This window comes from Temnothorax nylanderi, unplaced genomic scaffold, assembly GCF_030848795.1.
Source record: "Temnothorax nylanderi isolate EJ_2023f unplaced genomic scaffold, tnyl_v1.0 TNYL_tig0015_pilon, whole genome shotgun sequence".
Taxonomy (NCBI): domain Eukaryota; kingdom Metazoa; phylum Arthropoda; class Insecta; order Hymenoptera; family Formicidae; genus Temnothorax; species Temnothorax nylanderi.
In genome coordinates this window covers 378003-387870 of record NW_027249077.1, presented here as the reverse complement: position 1 = coordinate 387870, position 9868 = coordinate 378003, and the positions used below count along the sequence as shown (strand labels likewise).

At 35.0% G+C, this 9868-nt stretch overlaps 1 long non-coding RNA gene across 1 annotated transcript; it reads right to left on the bottom strand.

The window, feature by feature from the left end:
* Window positions 1-355: 355 nt before the first annotated feature.
* On the bottom strand, window positions 356-8047 carry LOC139768219 (uncharacterized). The gene is made up of 2 exons (XR_011717313.1): window positions 7232-8047; window positions 356-583 (listed from the first exon to the last, which is right to left on the bottom strand). It is a non-coding gene; the product is annotated as an uncharacterized lncRNA (long non-coding RNA).
* Between the last annotated feature and the right edge of the window lie 1821 nt (window positions 8048-9868).

Below are 9868 nucleotides of genomic sequence, written 5' to 3'. Positions count from 1 at the left end.
ATACATCATTTAGGTGCAAGCAACCGAAGTGAATTTTGTAGTGTTTGATGTAATAGAAATTAATATACAGCAGAAAAAAACTGTTCAAACAAAACTTTTAAACCGTTCAAACAAAACTTTTAAACTATTCAAACAAAACTTTAAACTTTTACAGATAAAAAAATACACGATATTTCATCAACAGTTCCAAGATTATTTTGAGAAATATTTTAATCAAAGAAAGAATATGTAAAATTTTTAATATTGCAAGAATATGATAGTTATAAAACTAAAGCATTTCCTTGTATTTTAAATTTTTTTAAATTGTTTCTATTTCAAACTAATATTACAATTTTGCCTTAATCAGATTTAAACGGCAAGTAGAATGAAACATTTTATTACATAATATTACATATTCTTTATACTCTTATAACTCTTCTTTAAGACTATAAGAGTATAACTCTTTATACACTTATAACTCTTCTTTATAACTCTTGTTTTCACGAAACATTTCGAATATTTTTTATTCTCATCACTATTCTCGCAGTTTTCAGAATTATCATCGTTGTCATCTGAATGAGCCTCGTTATTGTTGCCGGTGTGTCTGTTAATGTTAAATATATCTCTATAATTATCGTTATTTTCGAAATCAAAGTGTTCAGAGTACTCAAAATGATCAGAATTATTAGAAAATTCAGAATGGTGAGGAAGTTCAGAATGATGAAAAAGTTAAGAATAATGAGAAAGTTCAGATTCTTTTTGATTATGAAGAAAATCTGGTATTACGGAACTTTGGCTTTTAACGGAAGCATGTGCTTGCTGAATATGCGACTGATCGAATTCAATTAAAGAATCTGTTGAATTGAGTTCTTCTACAACTTCAACATTCACTTTCTGCTTTTTAACTTTCTTAGAAAGCTTATGAAACGGTGTTTTTTGGCATGTTCTAAAATAAACTGCAAATAAATTTAAATGTTATGTTTACATAAAATACATAGATTTCAAAATATATACTATCTTTACTTTTTAAAAACATTTATTTTTTCAGATTTTCTACTGCACAATCACTATAACAAATGGAATGTTAATGGAAAAAAATATAACTAAATTAATTAAACTAACAGTACAAAATAAACTTATAGGATGGAAGGCTGGCTGATTTTCTCGAGTTATAAAAAGGTCATCAATTTAAATTTAAAAACAAAATCTCGTTTAATTAAACAAATTTTAAATACAATTAACGTTTTACGTTTCGACTTTATATACTTAGTCTTCTTCAGAAACCTGATACATAAGAGATAATACATAAAAAATAATTAAAAAATAAAAAGAAATAAAATTGCTACAGATAAAAAGGATAGAGAACAAAGCCGCATACTTTGGACTGACTTGCCAGAAATGTAGCTAAGATCTACACTATGACATAGTATAGACCTTAGCCACAATTAATGTATACAGGGTGTCACTGAATGTTTGGTACTTTTCTCATATTTAGATAGAGCGAGCCAAACTGAGTCGAAAAGTCATGTACCATTTTGCAATTTTCGCGATAGTTGATGAGTTATTAATGATTAAAAATCGCCGTATTAGCCCGGCCCACCGCCAAATCCAAGCGCGCGGTGAGATGCGGCCGCCCCGCGTTCGGCGTGCGGGCAGTTGTTTACTACAAGCGGCGATGATAACACGGCGCGACGCACGAGCGGCGCGTAACGCCGGGCCCCCGTCCTGAGCGATGATAGTTTCTCGCCTTTTTTAAACAGAAATAAAATTTTCTAACATAGAAAAATTTTTTGTGCGTACGTATGTACATACGTGTGTACATGCATACACCCAGGAACATATCAATTGTACTGCTTAAAAAAGCGATTACTCAATTTACTTTTTTTCTTTTAGTAAGTAACGGTTGTCTTTAAGAAAGAATATTTTCTTGATGATAGTCTTAAAATGTACAAATTTTAGAAAGAGTCTTTATCATGTACTCGAAAGAAGAATTTATACTCCTTCAAAGAACATAATAAAATTTTATCAAAGAAAAGTCAAAATAATAAATAAAGTAATATGAGGACCCTCGAGATTATAAAATAGGAGAAGTCAAGGCTATGAGGGTCAGACGCAGATCACAGTGCGTAATATCAGAAATAACTGATTTATTCGTCGTTTTGATACATTACATCGATCCGTACGTTTCGGCTCAGTTTTGAGCCATCTTCAGCGGTAGTTACAGAAATTAAGTTACACGTTCTCCGTACCGTATGGTGAGTATACTGATTCAAAGTATCAGAAAAATAGACCAATTGATCCATATCTGTAAATTTGTTCAATTAATGTTGAGATATTAAAAAAATCCCTTAGGAAACTCACCATTCGGTCTGAAAAACGTGGAATACAGAGCCATGTACATAATGAATACTCTCTGCGAGAAGACTTGACGATCTTATCGACACGACACATGCACAGCAATGATATGAAAGGTCTTGCAAGAAGAGGCATGTCGTAGGTCAACACACCGGCGAGGATTATAACAAAGCACGATTTGACACCGTCTCAAAATGACACGGATTTTTTGCATCATGCATATGTCACGGTTTTGAGCAAATTGTAATCCATGCTCATGAACTTTGGTCGTTGGCAAATCGGGGTTTTACTATTGGTACATGTAATATTGTGACGGTGTCAAATCGTGCTTTGTTATAATCCTCGCCGGTGTGTTGACCTACGACATGCCTCTTCTTGCAAGACCTTTCATATCATTGTGTGTCGTGTCGACAAGATCGTCAAGTCTTCTCGCAGAGAGTATTCATTATGTAAATGGCTCTGTATTCCACGTTTTTCAGACCGAATGGTGAGTTTTCTAAGGGATCTTTTTAATATCTCAATATTAATTGAACAAATTTAAAGATATGGATCAATTGGTCAATGTTTCTGATACTTTGAATCAGTAAACTACTCACCATACGGTACGGAGAACGTGTAACTTAACTTCTGTAACTACCGCTGAAGATGGCTCAAAGCTGAGCCGAAACGTACGGATCGATGTAATGTATCAAAACAACGAATAAATCAGTTATTTCTGATATTACGCACTGTGATCTGCGTCTGACCCTCATAGCCTTGACTTCTCCTATCAAAATAATTAGCAAATCGAATTTTTGTTTTAATTTTATATTCTTAACTGAAGAACTGAATAATTAGAATTTAGAATATTATTTATTTTAAGTAATATTATCAAGAAAACATTTTTTGTAAAGATCATCGTTACTTAAAAGAAGAGAAAACTGAGTAATTGGTTTTCTTAGCACTAGAATGATATTTTTTTGCGTGTGCGTATACGGCATGCCATTTTACTATTTAATACCATCATAAAAATTCTACCAAATTAAATTGATACTCAAAGAAAAGAAATTATTATTGTGTCTAGACATACTTATAATTTATCGAATTATTGTTAAGCTATAATTGAAAATGCAGAATTACAATTATGTCTAGACAAAATATTAATTCTGAATTTATTTTACGTTATGACATAAAAAATTTTCGGGAATTAAAATTATGTACATAATTGTAATTCCCGAATTTTACTTATGTACGCAATTTAAATACTTGAATTTCTATTATGTACACAATTGTAATTCTGGAATTACTTTTTTTCTTTTGGTAAGTAACGGGGTTCTTTAAGAAAGAATATTTTCTTGATAATAATCTTAAAATGTATTCATCACAAATAGAAAAAGTCTTTATCATGTACTGGAAAAAAGAATTTATACTCTTTCAAAGAACATTATAAAATTTTATCAAAGAAAAGTCAAAATAATAAGCAAATCGAATTTTTGTTTTAATTTTATAATCTTAATTGAAGAATTAAACAATTTGAATTCAGAATATTACTTGTTTTAAGTAAAGAGAGTAAACAGTTACTTAAAAAAAGAGAACTAAAATAGAGAAATTGGTTTTCTTAGCACTAGAATAATATTTTTTGCGTGTGAATTTTGCGGACATAAATAGCAATCGCGATATAAGATCGCGAGCCAAAAAATAATTATTTTTTCTTTCTGTGGCAAGAAAATGATAGAGCGCTATCATTTCCACACACTACCTTGCGGCAGATAGCATGGTGTATTTTTTTAAGTTGTATTCTTAGTAGGTCTAATCCACTTTGTATTAAAATATTCTCATATTTTAATGAAAGAACTGTTCGAAGTGCCTTCCTCGTTCTCGTATACAGAGTTCGGCCCTTCGATTAATATTGCGCGTCGCGCGGTGCGCCATTTCCGGCGTGATGGTATCGAAAGCTGCGAGAATTTCTTCTCGTACCTCAGTTTCTGTACCACCACGCCGGTGTACTCGACTAAATCTTTCATGTAACCCCAAACGAAATAGTCGAGCACGTTAATATCCGGCGACCGCGCCGGCCAAATGATTGTGCCACTTCGACCCATCCATCTGTCCAGATATCGCGCGTCTAAAACATTTCGCGCCTGTCGCGAAAAATGCGCATTTTCCAGTTACGATGGGGCTCCTGCGGATTTTTCGCGAAAGGCGCGAAATGTTTTAGACGCGCGATATCCAGACAGATGGATGGGTCGAGGTGGCCTAATCATTTGGAAAAAGGCACTTCAAACAGTTCTTGCATTAAAATATGAGAATATTTTAATGCAAAGTGGATTAGACCTACTGGGGGTACCATTGCACTTAAAAAAATGCGCCATGCTATCTGCCGCAAGGTGGTGTGTGGAAATGATAGCGCTCTATCATTTTCTTGCCACAGAAAGAAAAAATAATTATTTTTTTTCTCTTCCTTTTTTTAAGCATAACATAAAATAAATTCGGAATTAATATTTTGTCTAGACATAATTTTAATTCTGCATTTTCAATTATAGCTTATTAATAATTCGATGAATTATAAGTATGTCTAGACATAATAATAATTTTTTTTCTTTGAGTATCAATTTAATTTGGTAGAATTTTTATGATGGTATTAAATAGCAAAACGGCGTGCCGTATACGCACACGCAAAAAATTATCATTCTAGTGCTAAGAAAACCAATTACTCAGTTTTCTCTTCTTTTAAGTAACGATGATCTTTACAAAGAATGTTTTCTTGATAATATTACTTAAACTAAATAATATTCTAAATTCTAATTATTCAGTTCTTCAGTTAAGCATATAAAATTAAAACAAAAATTTGATTTGCTAATTATTTTGATAGGAGAAGTCAAGGCTATGAGGGTCAGACGCAGATCACAGTGCGTAATATCAGAAATAACTGATTTATTCGTCGTTTTGATACATTACATCGATCCGTACGTTTTGGCTCAGCTTTGAGCCATCTTCAGCGGTAGTTACAGAAGTTAAGTTACACGTTCTCCGTACCGTATGGTGAGTAGTTTACTGATTCAAAGTATCAGAAACATTGACCAATTGATCCATATCTTTAAATTTATTCAATTAATATTGAGATATTAAAAAGATGCCTTAGAAAACTCACCATTCGGTCTGAAAAACGTGGAATACAGAGCCATTTACATAATGAATACTCTCTGCGAGAAGACTTGACGATCTTGTCGACACGACACACAATGATATGAAAGGTCTTGCAAGAAGAGACATGTCGTAGGTCAACACACCGGCGAGGATTATAACAAAGCACGATTTGACACCGTCACAATATTACATGTACCAATAGTAAAACCCCGATTTGCCAACGACCAAAGTTCATGAGCATGGATTACAATTTGCTCAAAACCGTGACATATGCATGATGCAAAAAATCCGTGTCATTTTGAGACGGTGTCAAATCGTGCTTTGTTATAATCCTCGCCGGTGTGTTGACCTACGACATGCCTCTTCTTGCAAGACCTTTCATATCATTGCTGTGCATGTGTCGTGTCGATAAGATCGTCAAGTCTTCTCGCAGAGAGTATTTATTATGTACATGGCTCTGTATTCCACGTTTTTCAGACCGAATGGTGAGTTTCCTAAGGGATCTTTTTAATATCTCAACATTAATTGAACAAATTTACAGATATGGATCAATTGGTCTATTTTTCTGATACTTTGAATCAGTATACTCACCATACGGTACGGAGTGTGTAACTTAATTTCTGTAACTACCGCTGAAGATGGCTCAAAACTGAGCCGAAACGTACGGATCGATGTAATGTATCAAAACGACGAATAAATCAGTTATTTCTGATATTACGCACTGTGATCTGCGTCTGACCCTCATAGCCTTGACTTCTCCTATTTTAATCTCGAGGGTCCTCATATTACTTTATTTATTATTTTGACTTTTCTTTGATAAAATTTTATTATGTTCTTTGAAGGAGTATAAATTCTTCTTTCGAGTACATGATAAAGACTCTTTCTAAAATTTGTACATTTTAAGACTATCATCAAGAAAATATTCTTTCTTAAAGACAACCGTTACTTAATAAAAGAAAAAAAGTAAATTGAGTAATCGCTTTTTTAAGCAGTACAATTGATATGTTCCTGTGTGTATGCATGTACACACGTATGTACATACGTACGCACAAAAAATTTTTCTATGTTGTTAGAAAATTTTATTTCTATTTAAAAAAGCGAGAAACTATCATCGCTCAGGACGGGGGCCCGGCGTTACGCGCCGCTCGTGCGTAATCATCGCCGCTTGTAGAAAACAACTGCCCGCGCGCCGACCGCGGGGCGGCCGCATCTCGCCGCGCGCTTGGATTTGGCGGTGGGCCGGGCTAATACGGCGATTTTTAATCATTAATAACTCATCAACTATTGCGAAAATTGCAAAATGGTACATGACTTTTCGACTCAGTTTGGCTCGCTCTATCTAAATATGAGAAAAGTACCAAACATTCAGTGACACCCTACGAGTTGTCAAAAATAGAATGAAATAAGTCAAGTAATAAAATTGTTACTATTATCTATACTGTTGTTATTATTATCAAACGATATTATTTATTATTTGACAGTGTAAAATTATAATGCATATATTAAAATTACATTAGGGCTAGAATATAAACCAGACCCACAAGAATGAGAGCAATTCCAAGATCTCAAGACGAGAATTAACCAGATCTTACAGGGCGGAATTAAGGAGTCTGGATTACTGATTGAAATCAAAGTAAGAAAAGAAAAGAAAAAAAAGAAAAGAAAAGAGAGGGTGGCCTCTGCTTTTGTCTACGAGATCAATTCTAGGGCTAGAATATAAACCAGAGCCACAAGAATGAGAGCAATTCCAGATCTTAAGACGAGAATTAACCTTGCAGAGCCCCTTGTACTACCACGATCAATGTCGATCTTCCAATATGGCGTCCCAAATGAGAATATCGGAAGGGCCCTGCTCGCTGGACCGAACTCCTCGCCTCAATCCTCCCTCACAAGCTTTCCTTTTCCTGGCGGTGAGCTCTCCTTGGGAAGTCGAATCTCGCTCGGTTGGTCTCCAGAATACGTGCCGCTTAGCTCAATCAGTTACGAAAGAAGGAAAACGTACTCGTCTCGTCCGAAGAAACGCAGCAAGAGCGGCCATGACACTGAACAAGAGCGAGGAAGGAGGTGGGGGCGCGTTGAAAGTGGCGACTCACGTGTCGCGCCATCTGAATGAAACGCTCTAAACATCGCTTGGTATTTGGCGTCAATTTGTTCTTAAGTTTTGTTACCAAAATTTGCTCAATATTTGGCATCAATTTGGCGTTAGGTTTAGTCAACAAACTTTAACAGCAATTTGGTGCCAATTTGTTATCAGGTAGTTGCTAAGCTTTGCTCGGTATTTGGCGTCAATTTGTTCTCAAGCTTTGTCACCAAAATTTGCTCAATATTTGGCATTAATTTGGTGTTAGGTTTTGTCAACTAATTTTAGCGGCAATTTGATGCCAATTTGTTATCAGGTACTACTAAGCTTTGCTCGATATTTGGTATCAATTTGGCGTCAATTGTGTACGCATGTTTTGATACGTATTTGCTAGCAGTTTGTCGACAACATTTGATAAAACAAATTTTGATGCAAATTTGTACCATTTCTGAAACCAAAATTTGTAGCAAGTATTTGGCATTATTTGTTCGAACAGATTTGGCTATCTGGGTATGTACACGCTCTAATTACCGCGCTTGGCTCTTACTGCCTCCTTTCTCATCTTATGATTACAAACATATAAATTATGATAAAATAATAATATATAAAGTAACATATATACAGAACGTTTTAAGTTCAACATTTATGTTCACGAAACTAATATTTGTCGTTTAATTAATTCTATGGAAATAAAAAAATTTATATTACAATTGCATTCTAAAACGTTTATTTATGACATCGTACCAAATAGATTTTATATACTATTTAAAAAAAAATTTCTTTTAAATTTTATTTTTTACAAGTTTAAATTAAATTAGGCGTTCTTTTCGCAATTATATCTTGCAATTATAAATATATGGTCTTTTATCGTAACAATAAGCACATTTAATAGACGAGAAGCAGATAACACAGGACCACAAAAAAAATTTTTAGAAAATTAACTGGGATGAGTAGGTGTTTCTTATAGAATTCGTAACGGTTTACGAATTCGGATTCAGTGACCCAAAATCTATAAGAAACACCTACTCTGATTCCAGTTAATTTTCCAAAAATTTTTTTGTGGTTCTGTGTAATTATTGTTTCCGTCGAAACATTATGTTTGATAATGGAAAACATTTCTTGAAGGGATTTGTCAATCAAAAGTCTCTTTACACATGGACTTTAAACGAAGTCAAATTAGTCCAGTTCTCTGAATATATTATAACGAGGTAGATCGCGCGATGAAAACGTCTCGACAAGGGCTATAAGAATATGCAATAAAAAATGTTCTATTTAAAAAACATCGATTACATTAAGCTGACTTTGAAAAGGTCACTCAAGGTCAAGTCCATATCTTCATCATCTGTTCCCCTTAAAACCATAAAATTTTTGTCTAAAACATTTTTTTCTAAAACTACATGATATCGAGATATTTGACTGTCAGAAATAAAATGGGGCATCCTGTATAAATCTAAAATGATCTTCTATATTGTAGGATCGTACGGAAAGAAACACGAGGTTTACAAGGAAATAGTGAAAAGAACTTTATTATTAACGAAGCGCACAAACGTCTTGCTCGTATAGCTTCTATTGGGCGACTGCCCTCATTCTACTCTCAGCCAAGCGAGGGCGCCGCTGCGTCGCTCGCGATCCCACACTCGGCCATTCTGAAGTCAGCATCGTCCTCGATGCTCAGGATGTCTACGTCATCGTCACAGTCACTGTCATTCCCTCCTGGGACGTCAATGTCTGGATCCCAGGCCTGGTTAGGCCATGGCTTTAGATTGTCTGCTGAAGTACTCGTACGTCTCGGACCCTCGTGTTCTCCAAGCTTCTCTACGATGTATCGGTCACTCCGTAACACCGTGACCATTTTGTAGGGACCCAAGAACTTCGGGTGCACCTTTAGACCAGGACCTAGTTGCGTTCGTCGAATGGCTACGACATCTCCAACTCGGTACTTGGTAGCAGATTTCCGTTTTTTATTAAAAGTCTCTCGATTCTCCTTCTGAATCTTCAGGATATTCTCCTTCGCCTCGCTGCGGATCGCAGATCTCTCTTGTTGAAAAGTCTCGATGGCCGTCTTCTGTAGAATCTCACGTAGCTGTAGATCCTCTTTTAATTGCATATCTCTTCCTATTAGCAACTCAAATGGTGAGACACCAATACTTCGGTTAAATGAAGAGTTGATAAACTGTTGCACCTTGTCTACGTGCTTATACCACTCTTCTGGCTTCGTCGACGTCAATTTATTAAGTATCGCAATGATGGATTGATTCAATCTTTCGACCTGGCCGTTCGCGCGTGGAACTCCCGTCGTAATCAGGTTATGTTCTATATTTTCTTCTT